The sequence below is a fragment of the Saimiri boliviensis genome, chromosome 11 (assembly GCF_048565385.1).
Source record: "Saimiri boliviensis isolate mSaiBol1 chromosome 11, mSaiBol1.pri, whole genome shotgun sequence".
Classification (NCBI taxonomy): domain Eukaryota; kingdom Metazoa; phylum Chordata; class Mammalia; order Primates; family Cebidae; genus Saimiri; species Saimiri boliviensis.
The window spans coordinates 98,642,931-98,658,026 of record NC_133459.1 but is presented as its reverse complement, the minus strand read 5'-3'; the positions used below and the strand labels follow the sequence as shown (position 1 = coordinate 98,658,026).

Below are 15,096 nucleotides of genomic sequence, written 5' to 3'. Positions count from 1 at the left end.
TTCTGCACTGAGATGGTTAGCAAAAACCAACTTTACACAAAAGTGACAAAATGACTGCAAACAACCTAGATATGTCCCATAAAACAACTATATCCCTAACTTAACTTCCCCCTAGCCAGATCCCAAAAATGTCCATGGCCACTTCGGTTCTGGGCAACATGAGGAGGCGTGTGACAAAGGGAAGGTCTGAGTGGAAAGAGATAGCAGTCTTAACTGAGTTCAGTTTGGCAAGTTTCACAAAACAGGATCGCCGCAGACACATTACGAGGGCCCCCTTCAGAACTGTCCTAAGGGGTGGCCCTAAAGCTTAAGCTTTGTTAACTTCATAGTAAATTTGCCTCTGCCTGTATCGTATTTATTACTATGTGTGACCCCTGGCACCATGCCTGGCACACAGTAGTTGCTTAATAAATATATGCTGAGTGAGGAAAAGTGTTGCTTGGCCTCATTACCCAGGAGATAGTCTCTTTCCCCAGTAGATCTCATCGCTTTGTTTAAAAGCTGGGACTCAGATAGTTGAGTAGACTTATTGGAGGCACTGGGAGCGGAAAGAGACCACTTGGTGGGATAAACTTTCCCATCTCCTCATCACCGGGCAAGTAAGCCAATGCCAACACATCGGCTGCCCTCATTAGCAGTGAAGCAGCCCTGGCTGCCCTCCTGGGGTCATTCTAATTGGCTCCAATCAGAGAAAGCCAGGTCTGGGCTTTATTAACAGTGACAGCAGCTCTACCGTTAGAAGAGTAGGTAGAAAGGTCACACTGGAAACAGCATTTCCAAGCACAGAGTAATTACACACAGCTCATTCTGGCTTTCACAGCTATGCTGAGGAATCTTTATTTATCCAGCCCTGCTGATAGTGGCCTTCCGGCTTCCTGCTTCCATTTTCTTCCTTGTTGTGAGATGGTTGAACTTCAGGGTCCCACATATGTTTTTTCCATTTTTTTTTTTTTTTTTGAAACAGAGTCTTGCTTTGTCACCAGGCTGAAGTGCAGTAGTGTGATCTCAGCTCACTGCAACCTCTGCCTCCTGGGTTCAAGTGTGCCTCAGCCTCCTGAGTAGCTGGGATTACAGGTGCATGCGCCACCGCACCTGGCTGATTTCTGTATTTTTAGTAGAGTTAGGGTTTCACCATATTGGTCTCGATCTCTTGACCTCTTGATCCGCCCACCTTGGCCTCCCAAAGTGCTGGGATTACAGGCATGAGCCACCACGTCCGGCTCACATTTTTCTTCATGGCCTTGAGTCCAGCAAGAAGAAAAAGCCTGGATTCCTAAGGGTCTGACTCTAGGGGTCTCCGGTACTGAAGAATTCGAATCTAGCATTCTAGGGTAAGGAGAGTAGGCTATGTTCTAGACGAGCATAAGTCTTTAGAGGACCGTGGTTGAAAGGTCTGGTGACTGAGAAGCAAAAACACTTCACACTCTAGCAGCCACTCGGCACATCCACCTTGTCTGCTGCTCTCTCCGCGGAATCTTCTCGGACTCCCGGGCAGTGAGCCACTCCTCTGTGCTCCCACAACATGGGGCTCATGTCTCTATGACACGACTCACGGCACTGTCTTTCATTTCTTAGCTTAGCCACCTGTCTTCCAAGATGGACTGCCAGCAACTCAAGGGCACGAACAAGTCTCATTCATATTTATAGTTTTGGTTTATTTCCTAAGCACAGGGCCCAGCACTTGGTACATATTGACTGACTGTCCAAAGAAGGGAGTGGAAGACATTGGTAATCAGATGAACCAGGAGTTTCCAGATAGCTGAACACATGGAAGTTCCTGGAGGGTGGTGCACCCAGGGAGGGCACGGAAGCTCCATGCTCCTTCCCCAAAACCTCGCTCTTGTGTCTCTTCATCTATGTCCTTTATAACAAACCAGTAAACATAAGGTCTATAAGAAAGTAATAGGGTTAAGTGTGGTCATAAGTGCAGCGCCTCATCCCATAGGACTGTTGTCCTCATAAGCAGAGAAAGAGACACCATGAAACCTTCTCTCCACACAAGCATAGCAAAGAGGGCATATAAGGACACAGTCAGAAGGCAGCCACCCACGATGAGGGATGAGGGACCTCATCAGAAACCAACGCTGGTGGCGCATTGATGTTCGATCTAGCCTCAAGAACCGTGAGAAAATAAATTACTGAGTTGTTTTTTTCTGAGACAGAGTATTGCTCTTCTTGCCCAGGCTGGAGCCCAATGGCACAATCTCAGCTCACTGCAACTTCCACCTCCTGGTTTCAAGCGATTCTCCTGCCTCAGCCTCCCAAGTAGCTGGGATTACAGGTGCCCACTACCACACCTGGCTAATTTTTTTTTTTTTAAGTAGAGATGGGGTTTCACCATCTTGGCCAGGCTGCTCTTGAACTCCTCACCTCGTGATCCGCCTATCTTGGCCTTCCAAAGTGCTGAGATTACAGGGATGAGCCACTGAGCCTGGCCTCTTTTTTTCTTTCTTTCTAAAAAAGATGAACTTGTGTGGGCATAGAGTTTTACAGTAGAAATAGCATGTCTAAGAGGTTAAGTTTGGTCTTGGGAGTAAACTGGTTCAAATTCCAGTTCCACCACTATTTTAATGAGAATTAGGTTTGGCTATAAATGACTGAAACCCCAAAACAATAGCGGCTTAAGCAAGTTAGATGTTTACTTTTCTCTTTCACGTAGAATTCTGGAAGTGGCCACCTCAGGACTCCCAAGTTAGCTCCAGCGTGTCCTGGGGGACTCAGGCTCCTGCTCTTTTGCAGCTCTGCTGTTAATAGCCTTGGTCCCATCTTGGCACTGGGTGGCACCCTCCAGCTCAAGCTGTCATGTCTGCATTTCACCAGCGGAGGGAAGGCTCAGAGTTCTAGGAAGTTGCACATACCTATCCTGTTGTCCTCAATTTAGTCACGTGGACACCTAGCTTCAACAGAGTCTGGAGGATGTAGTTATAACTCTAGCAGGCCACATGCTTAGCTAAAAATGAGGATCTATTACTGTACAAGAAGGAGAAATTCGATTTTAGAGAAAAATAGTCTCTGTCATACTCACTAGCTATGTGACTTTGGGAAAATGAATGAATCTCTCTGATTCTCAGTTTCCTCGTTCAAGAGATAGAGGAATGCAAGCAAACACCTTGGCAAAGTGCCTTGCATTGCTGGAGGGCTGAGCTATTATTATTTTCCTTTGGTTGTGGCTAGGCTGGCAGGAGGTGGTATCCCTCACAGGGAGCATGTACACTTAAGCCTGCCTGAATCTGAGTTTTTATTTGTGACTTGGGGTTTGTTACGTCTGCGTTTTGAGCACTGTTCTCATAATGGAGTTTCCTGATTTGGGGAAGTATTGTTCAGAAAAAACTTGCAAGCAGCTAGATTTTCTTCCAGTAAAATGTGATACGTGTAAACAAGATTTCTGTAAAGATCATTTTATATATGCCGCACATAAGTGTCCATTTGCATTCCAGAAGGATGTTCAGGTTCCAGTGTGCCCACTCTGTAATATCCCCATCCCAATAAAAAAGGGACAGATCCTAGCCCTGGTGGTTGGCGATCATATGGATAGAGACTGTGACTATTGTCCTGGGAAGAAGAAAGAGAAGATTTTTATATACCGGTGCTCAAAAGAGGGCTGCAAGAAGAAAGAGATGCTGCAGATGGTGTGTGCCCAGTGTCACGACAACTTCTGGATCCAGCACAGACACCCCCTGGACCACAGCTGCAGACACAGGAGCCGCCACACCATCAAAGCCAGGTGAGAAGAGACTCAGCTGTGATTGCGCTGTCTCAGAACACATGGTAGCGTACTGGAACCAGCTTACACTCTAAAGTGCGGAGTGGAGCAACACTCAGCACCGGCCCACACTAAGCTGCTGATCTTAACTGTTTGTTGAGGTAGACGGGAATATAATAAAATTGAATGCTGAAGTTGAAAAAAACACACACACAAGATTCTGCACGTTAGTTTTCTCATTTATAGAATGGAGGCAACAATAACCCTTTCTTTACAGAGTTCTTGTGAGGATTATTTGCGATATTGTATGTAAAGCATTTCGTAGAGTACTGAGCAAGTGACTCTGTCACTACTGGCTTATTCTATTATTAGTAGTCAAGACAAACCTGGAGTGACCTTGAGATCGACCATCAAGAGGATGCTGGAGAAAGTTCCATAAGATTCAGACTCCAAAATTCAACTCATTCTAAGGGGCGGGACTGTTGCTGTAACCAGGAGGCAATAAATTAACTTGGCCCACAGTGACTGTGTTAGTACGCTTGCATCTTGAATTCTCTCCAAATAGAGCTAACCTCAAAGGCAACGGGAACATCTTCTGCCTTCCTGCAGATTTTCACTCCCCAGCAATTCTCATCTACAGGGTGCCTTCCCCAAAGGGCTAAGGCAAGAAGCACCAGGATTAGGAGTCCTAAAAGTCAGAAGGCATTTCTGGCCCCAGCAGGACCTGGAAGGCTGTGCCCAGGCTGTGTATAGGCTGGGAAAGCCTGTCCCCTCAGGCAGAAGTTGCAAAAGAGCAGAAAATAGCCAAGATCAGGTGAGCCAGAGTTCAGCTTGATGAAACGAACAAAACACACTATTTCTCTTTAGCTCGGGCTCCTGGGATTAGCCGTTAGGTCCCCAGAGTACACTAGGTGTTTATTCTCGCTTCGAGGAATAGGAAGGGTCGGAGGCACAAGGCCTCTCCCGGTAGATCCTTGTTGCTTCTACTTCTTGCAGAAGCCAAACTGGGACCCTCTGCCATGTGCCCTTCATGTTCACAGGCTGCTTCTCAATTCAGCCCCAGCTGAGCAACTGCCAGGGGTCCCTGAGAGACGGGAAAGACTGGGTGGGAAATGGATGATAGCAACCCTGCTGGTTCCCAGGCTTCCAGGCTCCCAGGGAACCCTTCCCACTCAGCGCAACTGACCACCACGCTGACTGCTCCATCAGTTCCCATGGCTGCTGGGCAACCCATCTGTAAAGGAAACTCCTGTTTGATCCCGGAACATTCCCACCTAAATCACAAATCTGCTGTTCTTCTGCAGTCTGCGAAGAGGATGTATCATCTGAAGCGAAAAATTGGAAACAACCTAAATCGCGAAGGAAAGGAGATGGGTTGCACAGATGATAGTGCCAACATTTCAAGTAATATTATGTGGCCATTAAAGCATTTAATCATGAGGATTATGTGGTGACTTGGAAAAGTGCTTATGACATTAAGTGAAAATATAAAGTCTCATCTCTGCCATGAGTGCAGTGGTAAAAACTGTACGTACATCTGGGTAAAGAAAAATACACCAAAAAAAAGGAAAGAAAAAATGGGGTGGGAGGATGGTGGGTCCAATGTCCCCTTTCATGTATTCTGGTAGCTGTTCCTGCTGTTTGTGCACTAAGAAAATCATTTTAAAATCTTGCTCACTAACCTATCGTACACGTTCACCTTCCCCCAAGGAGGAAGAAACCTCATCCACTGAAATTTGCTAGTGTAGCCCCTCTGCTTATTTTGATATCAACTTTTCAATCAATATTTTCAGGAAAAGATATGACCGTTTTAAGTTGAAAGCAAATCACAGATGAACTCAGTCCCCTGGTCAATTCTCCTCCCAGGAGGTGGTGATAGTTAAAATCAGCTCCTTAAGGGCCAAATCAGTCCCACTCCTGCAGTGAGGACTGTAAACAACTTAGATTCTTCAGGTGCTCAGCGTTTGAATTCCTGGGCCACCTGCGGCAGACTCACCTGAAGTAGACATTAGAGGTGGGGCTGGTTACTGTTCGGGCACCAGGAACAAAGCTACTCAAAAATCCTTACTCTTTGAATCTGAGTGAATCCCGAGTGAACAGGAAAAATAAGAAAACATCACTTAACAATGACCCAGAGTTTCAGGAGTCATTTTAATACCATCCTTGCCACGAACTCATTGTGTAAGGCTAAGCGCATCACTCAACCACTCTCCAGATTAAGGGAACGGATTGTAACCTGCCTATAAATGGCTGATGGGCAGAAAACCATGAAAAAACAATGGCGCTGAGCACTTTGCAAATAGGAAACCGAGTCCATTTGAAAGAACCTGGGATCTGGGTCAGAAAGTCTGGATCCAAGCCAAGGATCTGCCATACATGAACACTGGGACTTCAGGATATTCGTTTCTGAGTCTGTTTCCTCATCAGTAAAATGGGGATAAGACTCTAAGCACTGGATTGTTGTGACATTTAAGTGCGTTTATGAGAAAAAGTTTTGTAAATTGTAAAGCACATGTATGAGTTGGTTATGGTTGTCATAATAAAATTCCACAGACTGTGTGGTTTAAACAACAGAAATTAATTTTTTTCTTTTTTTGAGACAAAGTCTCACTCTTGTCGCCCGGGCTGACTGCAATGGTGTGATCTCAGCTCAATGCAACCTCTGCCTCCGGGTTCAAGTGATTCTCCTGCCTCAGCCTCCTGAGTAGCTGGGATTACAAGCATGCACTATCAGGCCTGGCTAATTTTTTTTTATATTTTTAGTAGAGACAGGCTTTCGCCATGTTGGTCAGGCTGGTCTCGAACTCCTGACCTTGTGATCTGCCCGCCTTCGCCTCCCAAAGTGCTGGGATTACAGGCATGAGCTGCTGTGCCCAGCTCTTTTTTCTTCCCCTCACCACCCCCTGCAATTTGCGAAGCCGGAAGCCTGAGATTAAGGTGTCAGCAGGGCTGGTTTCTTGTGAGGCCTCTCCTTGGCTTACCGGCAGCCACCTTCTCTGTGTCTTCCCATGATCTTTCTCCATGTGTGTCTGTGTCCTAGTCTCCCCTCTGTATAGGACACCCGTCATATAGAATCAGGGCCCACCCAAATGACCCCAGTTTAACTTAATTCCTTCCTAGAAGACCCATCTCCAACTACAGACATATTTGATTTGCTTTATTGTACTTGGTTTTATTATGCTTCACAGAAAGTGCTTTTTTCGTGACTAGAGGCTTTGTGGCAACCCTGCATCGAGCAAGTCTCTTGGCATCATTTTTCCAAATACGCGTGCTCACTTCATGGCTTTGTGTCACATGTGGGTAATTCTCATAATATTTCAGACTTGTTCATTATTATTTCTGTTATAACCATCTATGAAATGTGATTACTTGATGTTCCTATTATAATTGTTTTAGGGTGCCATGGACTGTACCCATATAAAAATAGCAAACTTAATTGATGGATTTGTGTGTTCTGATTGTTCCACTGACTGGCTCTTCCCCAGTAGCTCCCTTTCCTTCGGCCTCCCTGTTCCCTGTGACACAATATTATTAAAATTCGGCCAATTACTCATCCTAATATGACTTCTAAGTGTTCAAGTGAAAGGAAGAGTTGCATGTCTCTCAACCAAAAGCCAGAAAAGGATTACACTTACTGAGGAAGACATGTCAAAAGCTGAGACAGGTCAAAAGCTAGGCCTTTTGGGCCAAACAGTTAACCAAGTTGTGAGTGCAAAGGAAAAGTTCTTGAAGGAAATTTGAAGTGCTAGTCCAGTGAACACACAAATGTTAAGAAAGCAAAACAGCCTTATTGCTGATACGGAGAAAGTTTGAGTGGTCTGCATAGAGGATCAACCAGTTACAACATTCCCTTAAGCCAAAGCCTAATCTAGAGCAAGGTCCTAACTCTTTTCCATTCTGTGAAGGCTAAGAGAGCTGAGGAAGATGCAGAAGAAAAGTCTGAAGCTAGCAGAGGTTGTTTCATGAGATTTCAGGAAGGAAGCCATCTCTAAAACATAAACGTTCAAGGGGAAGCAGCAAGTGCTGATGTAGAAGCTGCAGCAACTTACCAGAAGATCTGGCTGAGATTATTGATGAAGGGGCCTACATTAAACAACAGATTTTCAGTATAGATGAAACAGTCTTATATTAGAAGATGACATCTAGAACTTTCATAGCTGGAAAGGAGAAGTCAATGCCTGGTTTCAGAGTTTCAAAGGATGTGCTGATTCTCTTACTAGGGGCTATGTATCTAGTGACTTTAAGTTAAAGCCAGTGCTTATTTACCATTCCATAAGTCCTAGGGCCTTTGAGAATTATGCTGATTCTACTCTGCCTATGCTCTGTCACATGGACAATAAAGCCTGGATGACAGTGTATTTGTTTATAGCATGGTTTACTGAATACAGTTGACCCATGAACAATCCAGAGGTTAGTGGCACTGACCCTCACCAAGGTCAAAATTTGTGGATAACTTTTGACTCCTCCAAACTTAAGTACTAATAGTTTACTGTTGACCAGAAGTCTTACCAATAAAATAGTCAATTAATCCATATTTTGTCTATGTGTTACATACTGTATTCTTACAACAGATTAAGCTAAAGAAAATAAAATGTTAGTAAGAACATAATAAGAAAGAGGAAATGTGTTTATTATTCATGAAGATAGAAGTGGATCATCATAAAGGTCTTCATCCTTGTTGTCTTCATGATAAGTAGGCTGAGGAGGGATAAAAGGTTGGTATTGCTGTCTCAGAGGTGGCAGAGGTAGATGGTAAGGCAGAAGAGGAAGGCACACTCAGTGTAAGTTTTATTGAAAAAAAAATCCATACATAAGTGGACCTGCATATTTCAAACCTGTGTTGTTCAAGGGTCAATTGTATTTTAAGTCCACTGTTGCGAACTACTGCTCAGAAAAAAAAGATTTCTTTCCAAATATTACTGTTCATTGACAATGCACCTTGTCATTCAAGATCTCTGATACGGATGTACAAGGAGATTAATATCGTTTTTATGTTTGCCAACACAACATCTATTCTGCAGCTCATCAATCAAGGAATAATTTTCACTTTCAAGTCTTGTAATTTAAGAAATACATTTTGTAAGGCTATAGCTGCCACAAATAGTGATTCCTCTGATGGACCTGGGCAAAGTAAAATTGAAAATCTTCTGAAAAGGATTCACCATTCTAGATGTCACTAAGAACATTTGTGATTCATGGGAGGAGGTCAAAATATCAACATTAGCGGGATTTTGGAAGAAGTTGATTCCAACTCTCACGGTTGACTTTGAGGAGCCTAAGACTTCAATGGAGGAAGTAATTGCAGATATGGTAGAAATAGCAAGAAAACTAGAATTAGAAGTGGAGCCTGAAGATGTAACTTGAGAAAAGAAAAACAGCTCAGACCAGAAAGACTTCAGTCATTGCTCTCCACCTCCCCATGCCTGGGGGTAATTGTTGAAAGACATTTGTTTCTGACCAGCTGCCTCACCCATGATCTTCTTGTTTCTGGAATCTGTGACACAAAAGACAATGTATAGCCAATGAACAGCTTATGTTATTTTAATGTAAATTCTCTGTAAACACCTTTGGAACTTGCTCTTCTTTTTTCCTTTAAAAAAAAAAACCCACTTATAACTGCTGCTAATTAGAGCATATATTCAGGGCAACTTGAATCTATGCTCCTGGGTTGCAGTCCTCAAACTTGACCCAAACTTATACTAATTTTGCCACATTTTTTCCTCCGGGTTGACATTTTGAATTGCTGCAATTTATCAGAAAAATATAAACTTTTATCTGATAAAATTGCAGCAATTCAAAATGTCAACCCGGAGGAAAAAACTTGAGTGGATGAGGAGTTGCTTATTATAGATGAGCCAAGAAAGTGTTTTTTTTTTTTTTTTTTTGAGATGGAATCCACTCCTGGTGAAGATGCTGTCACCATTGTTAAAATGACCACAAAGGATTTAGAATATACATAAACTTAAAGCAGTGACAGGGTTTGAGAGGATTGTGTCCATTTTTTTTTCCCATCCCCTCAAGCATTCATTTATCCTTTGAGTTATAAAAACAATTCAATTACATTCTTTACATTACTTAAAAATGTACAGTTAAGTTATTATTGCCTATACTCATCCGATTGTGCTGTCAAATAGTAGGTCTTATTCATTCTATTTTTTGTATTAAATAGTTATCAACCATCTACACTTGCCCCTGAGTTCCCTAATGCCCTTCCCAGTGTTTGTTTGTTTTTTTAATGGCTGAATAGTACTCTATTGTGTGTACTATTTTCTTTATCCATTCGACTGTTGATGAACACAGATTGCTTCCAAATCTTAGCCATTGTAAACTGTGCTGTAACAAACATGGGAGTGCAGACATCTCTTCGATGTACTGATTTCTTTTCCTTGGGGTTTACTTTCAAGAAGATTGCTGGATCACATGGTAGCTAAATTTTCAGTTTTTTCAGGAACCTCCAAACTGTTCCACATAGTGGTTGCACTAACTTACATTCTCACCAACACGCATGGGGCTCCCTTTTCTTCACATTTTTGCCAGCATTTATTATTGCCTTCTTTTGGATATAAACCATTTTAACTGGGATGAGAGGATATCTCATTGCAGTTTTGATTTGCATTTCTCTGATACTCAGTGACATTGAGGACCTTTTCATATGCCTGTTTGCCATTTGTATGTCTTCTTTTGAAAAATGTCTGTTCAGATCTTTTGCTCATTTTTTATTGGATTAAATTTTTTTCCCCCTATAGAGTTATTTGAGCTCCTTATATATTCTGATTATTGATCCCTTGCGGGATGGGTAGTTTGCAAATATTTTCTCCCATTCTGTGGGTTGTCTCTTCACTTTGCTGATTGTATTCTTTGCTGTGTAGAAGTTTTTAACTTGATGTGATACCACTTGTCCATTTTTGCTTTGGCTGCCTGTGTTTGTAGTGTATTGCTCAAGAAATTTTTGCTCAGACAGAAGTCCTGGAGATTTTTCCCAATGTTTTCTTATAGTAGTTTCATAATTTGAGGTCTTAAATTTAAGTCTCTATCCATTTTGATTTGATTTGTGGATATGGTGAGAGATAAAGGTCTGGTTTCATTCCTCTGCATATGGATATCTAGTTTCCCAGCATCAGTTAAGGAAGAGCTATGTTCTTGCCATCTTTGTCAAAAATTAGTTCACTGAAGATATGTGGATTTGTTTCTGGGTTCTCTATTCTGTACCATTGGTCTGTGTTTCTGTTTTTATGCCAATACCTTGCAGTTTTGGTTACTATAGCTCTGTACATAATTTGAAGTCAGGTAGTGTGATTCCTTCGGTTTTTTTGTTTGTTTGTTTCTTGTTTTTTTTTTTTTTCCCATAGTAAAACTTTACCTATTCTGGGTGTTTTGTGCTTCCATATACTTGGGATTATTTTTTCTATTTCTGTAAAGGATGCCATTGGTATTTTGGTAGAAAGTGCATTGAATCTATAGATTTCTTTGGGTAGTATGGACATTTTTAACAATATTGATTCTTCTAATCCACGAACATGGAATATTTTTCCATTTTTTTGGTGTCTTCATCAATTTCTTTCAATTGAGACCAATTTTGAAAGAAGTTCTGATTAAAATGATATCAAACAGCATCTCGTGTTACAGAGAAAACTTTAGTGAAAGAGTCAATCAATGTGACAAACTTTGTCTTATTTTAAGAAATTGCCACAGCCACCCCAGCTTTCGGCGGCCACCACTGTCATCAGTCAGCAGCCATCAATATCGTGGCAAGATCCTCCACCAGCAAGAAGATTACAACTCCCTGACAGCTCAGATGATCATTAACACTTTTTAGCCATAAAGTATCTTTTAATAAGGTATGTTCATTTTTTTTCTAGACATAACGCTGTTTTGTTGCACACATAGTAAATTACAGTATAATATAAACATAACCTTTATATGCACTGTAAAACCCAAAAAAAGTCTGTGACTGGCTTTACTGTGACATTTGTTTTATTGCAGTGGCTGAAACTGGACCAACACTATTTCCAAGGTATGCTTGTTCAATCACGTTCGGAGGTATTGGGGTTTAGGACTTCAATATATGAATTTGGAGACACAATTCAGCCATAAAAGCACAATGTAAATATTTTTCTGGACTTACCTGGGACTTCCCAGGATGGGCGTTTAGGACACAGAAGGAAGAAGCCTTGCTGACTGTTTTTCTGCTACACCATCATGGCGAAAGGCAGGAGGAGAGACGGGCCGGCGCTCTGAACTTACTCTCTGCTGCTGCGGGGCCGGGATCTTCTCCGGCTGTGCTGCCTCCAGTCCTGCTCAGCAAATAAATGAGCTGTCTTATTCCCTTTGGTGTTGGAATGCTTCTTTGTAGGAAAGAAGTTATCAAATACCTAACAGCTGCTAACTGTTAAGTATTAACAGGGGAAACAGGTGTGCATGGGCTGTGGGCATTTGTCTCTGTTTACATATGTGAGTATCTTCTGGAAGAGCCTATCCAAGCCCTTTAAGGAGGTTTCACCAGCTAAAGGAAATACTATTCACGGGGAGGCCAGGTCACTTTTCTTCCAAATTCTTCCCAAAGTATTTACTTTCATCTGCTGGGAAAAGGCCTCACCAAACATTTATCAAGGACGTCTTTGGTGCCTGGGGCTGTGCTGGGACCGGGAGGAATGCAGTGCTTCTCAGGGTCTGTTTCGTCAATACAGACATTGCTCATCCCACAGGGAGGGGAGAGAGCCCGAGGGTTCAGGAGCTGGGAATGCACCTGTGCCAGCAGAGTGGAGGAGGGCCCTGGTCAGGAAGATAGGCTCTTCGGGGCTGCTCTGTTATTTTTTGTTTTGCCTCTTTAGGGATGTAAGGAAGAGGCATGCCCACGTTACCTGCAAGCCATCCCTCAGTGGCACAGCCTCTCATCCTCTCAGCATTACTGCGTCCCAGTGCTTGCAAGGCGGTGGGGGTGAGGAGAGGGTTCAGTGCTTTTCACGGAAACTGGATTTCAACTCAAGGCCAATAGATTTGCCCTCTTTCTGAATGGCTAGAATTTATCCTAGGAGAGAGAGGGTCTAGCTATGTCAATTTACCCCTCTCCAAAATGGAGCTCTCCTATCGGCCAGAAGCAAAGGACATTTGTTGTTTTTGCCTGCCCAGCTTACCTCCCACTTCTCTTGGAAATAAAACCACACTTTCCTTCCCGGAACCCATTCTATGTGATTCAGGTGGGGCTGATTTCATCTCCCTCAGTGCAAGGAAAGGCGTTATCAAACACGTAACAGCTACTGTTAAGTATCAACGGGGAAACAGGTGTGCATGGGGAGCAGCAGAGAATAAGTTCAGAGCACCGGCCCGTCTCTCCTGCTGCCTCCCGCCATGATGGTGTAGCAGAAAAGCAGTCAGCAAGGCTTCTTCCTTCTGTGTCCTAAACGCCCATCCTGGGAAGTTTCAGGTAAGTCCAGAAAAATATTTACATTGTGCTGTTATGGCTGAATTGTGTCTCCAAATTCATATATTGAAGTCCTAAACTCCCATACCTCAGAACGTGATTGAACAGGCACACCTTGGAAATAGTGTTGGTTCAGTTTCAGCCACTGCAATAAAACAAATGTCACAGTAAAGCCAGTCACAGACATTTTTTTTTTTTGAGTTTTGCAGTGCAGATAAAGGTTATGTTTATATTATACTGTAGTTTACTATGTGTGCAACAAAACAGCATTATATCTAGAAAAAAATGAGCCTACCTTAATTAAAAGATACTTTATTGCTAAAGTGTTAATGATCATCTGAGCTGTCAGGGAGTTGTACTCTTTTGGCTGCTGGAGGCTCTTGCCACGATATTGATGGCTGCTGACTGATGACAGTGGCGGCTGCTGAAAGCTGGGGTGACTGTGGCAATTTCTTAAAATAAGGCGACGTTTGTCACCTTGATTGCCCTGTCCTTAGTCTAGCCAATAGGAGTAGCTCTCTAGCCCTTGTCACAGTGATTGGCACAGAGTTGGGCACATGACTCAAGCACAGCCAGTGAGAGCCTCCTTCAGGCATTGGTGTGGCAGCCGCAGGAGGGCAGTTCTGCCTTCCTCTTGGATAACAAGCTCTGAGGATGGCTTGGAGCTTCCTGCAGCCATCTTCTCCAATGGTGCAGGGCACAGAGGACACTTTGATCGTCTGGAGGAAATGAAGTCAATGTACAAAGAGAAATAGCAGAGAGATGGAAAGCTCAAGTCAACCTTAAAGGCCGTGTTTGAGCCTCTGGATCCATCTCTTCTCAGGAGCTAATACATTTCCTATCTTGCTTATACTCCTTTGAGCTGGGTTTCTGTCACTGGGATTGGAAAACTCCTGACTGTTGCAGCAGCAGAGTTTGTGCTGAGCCTCCTCAGAGACAGTCAGCATTTCTCATGCTCGGCCTGTTGTGTTTACCCTTGGCTGGAGCCCTGATTCTCACTAAACTAATTATGGGCAGAGTATGGGGACTACATTCACTCAGAGATCAGGGCACAAAGCATTGCAACTTTATGCAGAAATTACTGCTGAGGACCACTCCTCTTGGAAGTGAGCTGTGAACTAGAGAGTCATTTCACACTTAAACCCTGCCCTCTATGTCTTTGGCCTTTAAACTGGTTTCTATTCTTTACTTTCTGAGTGTGTATTTTCCAATCACTCCTTAGGGATGGGGTCTCAGGAACTTTCCAGTCTCCGTATCAAATACAGGAAGGTATTTACCATGCATGACAGAGTTTCCTATGGCTCTTCGGATTGCAGAGCAGTACTGAATTGCACACACGAGCATGCATGGTGGGGTCAGGTGGAATGAAGGTCTTTGCTTTGAGGCAGTGTAACCTGTCTCCCTCCTCTGCCATTGTGAGTTCCTCAACCCAGGTAACCATCAACCTCGCCCCATGTCTCCAAATTACCCTGTTGTCCACTGGCCATTTTATATGTGTGTCATTCTAGCCTGAGAACATGCCAGCTCCTTTCCCCTAATGTCTTATTTCCTCTATGAATCTAAACTTGAGGGAGTCTACTGGATTATCTTGCCCGTGACCATAGCGGTTTATACGTGGGTTTGGTTTGGGACTGAGGCTCCAGATCCACTGAGGGTCCTGCCTTCTCTTCCAGTATTTACTTTGTTTGCAAATGAGTACCTATTCTGACTCCGACTTCAGGGTCTTATAAAGCTTTCCTACCTCAATTTTCAGAGGTAAGAATAGACTCGCCCTGCACATCTGATGGGCAGCGTCCTCTGCTTCCCTTTGTGCAGGGCACTCGTGTGGTTTCTCCTCTGCTAAGTAGTTGCGGCGGCTTTGGTTCTCTCTCTGCTGCGTGACACAGCATGAACGTTTGGACAGGAATTTAACTATTACCCTTTAATGTTTGTGTTGTGTTATTGTCAAATTGTGTCTTCTTAAAAGTTGCTT

The 15,096-nt window shown here is 43.2% G+C and overlaps 1 pseudogene across 1 annotated transcript; it reads left to right on the top strand.

The window, feature by feature from the left end:
• The first annotated feature begins 3,260 nt into the window (after positions 1–3,260).
• LOC101028730 (AN1-type zinc finger protein 2A pseudogene) lies at positions 3,261–3,908 on the top strand (annotated as a pseudogene). Its single transcript, XR_012512624.1, has one exon. The product of XR_012512624.1 is annotated as an AN1-type zinc finger protein 2A pseudogene (transcript).
• The last annotated feature ends 11,188 nt before the right edge of the window (positions 3,909–15,096 follow it).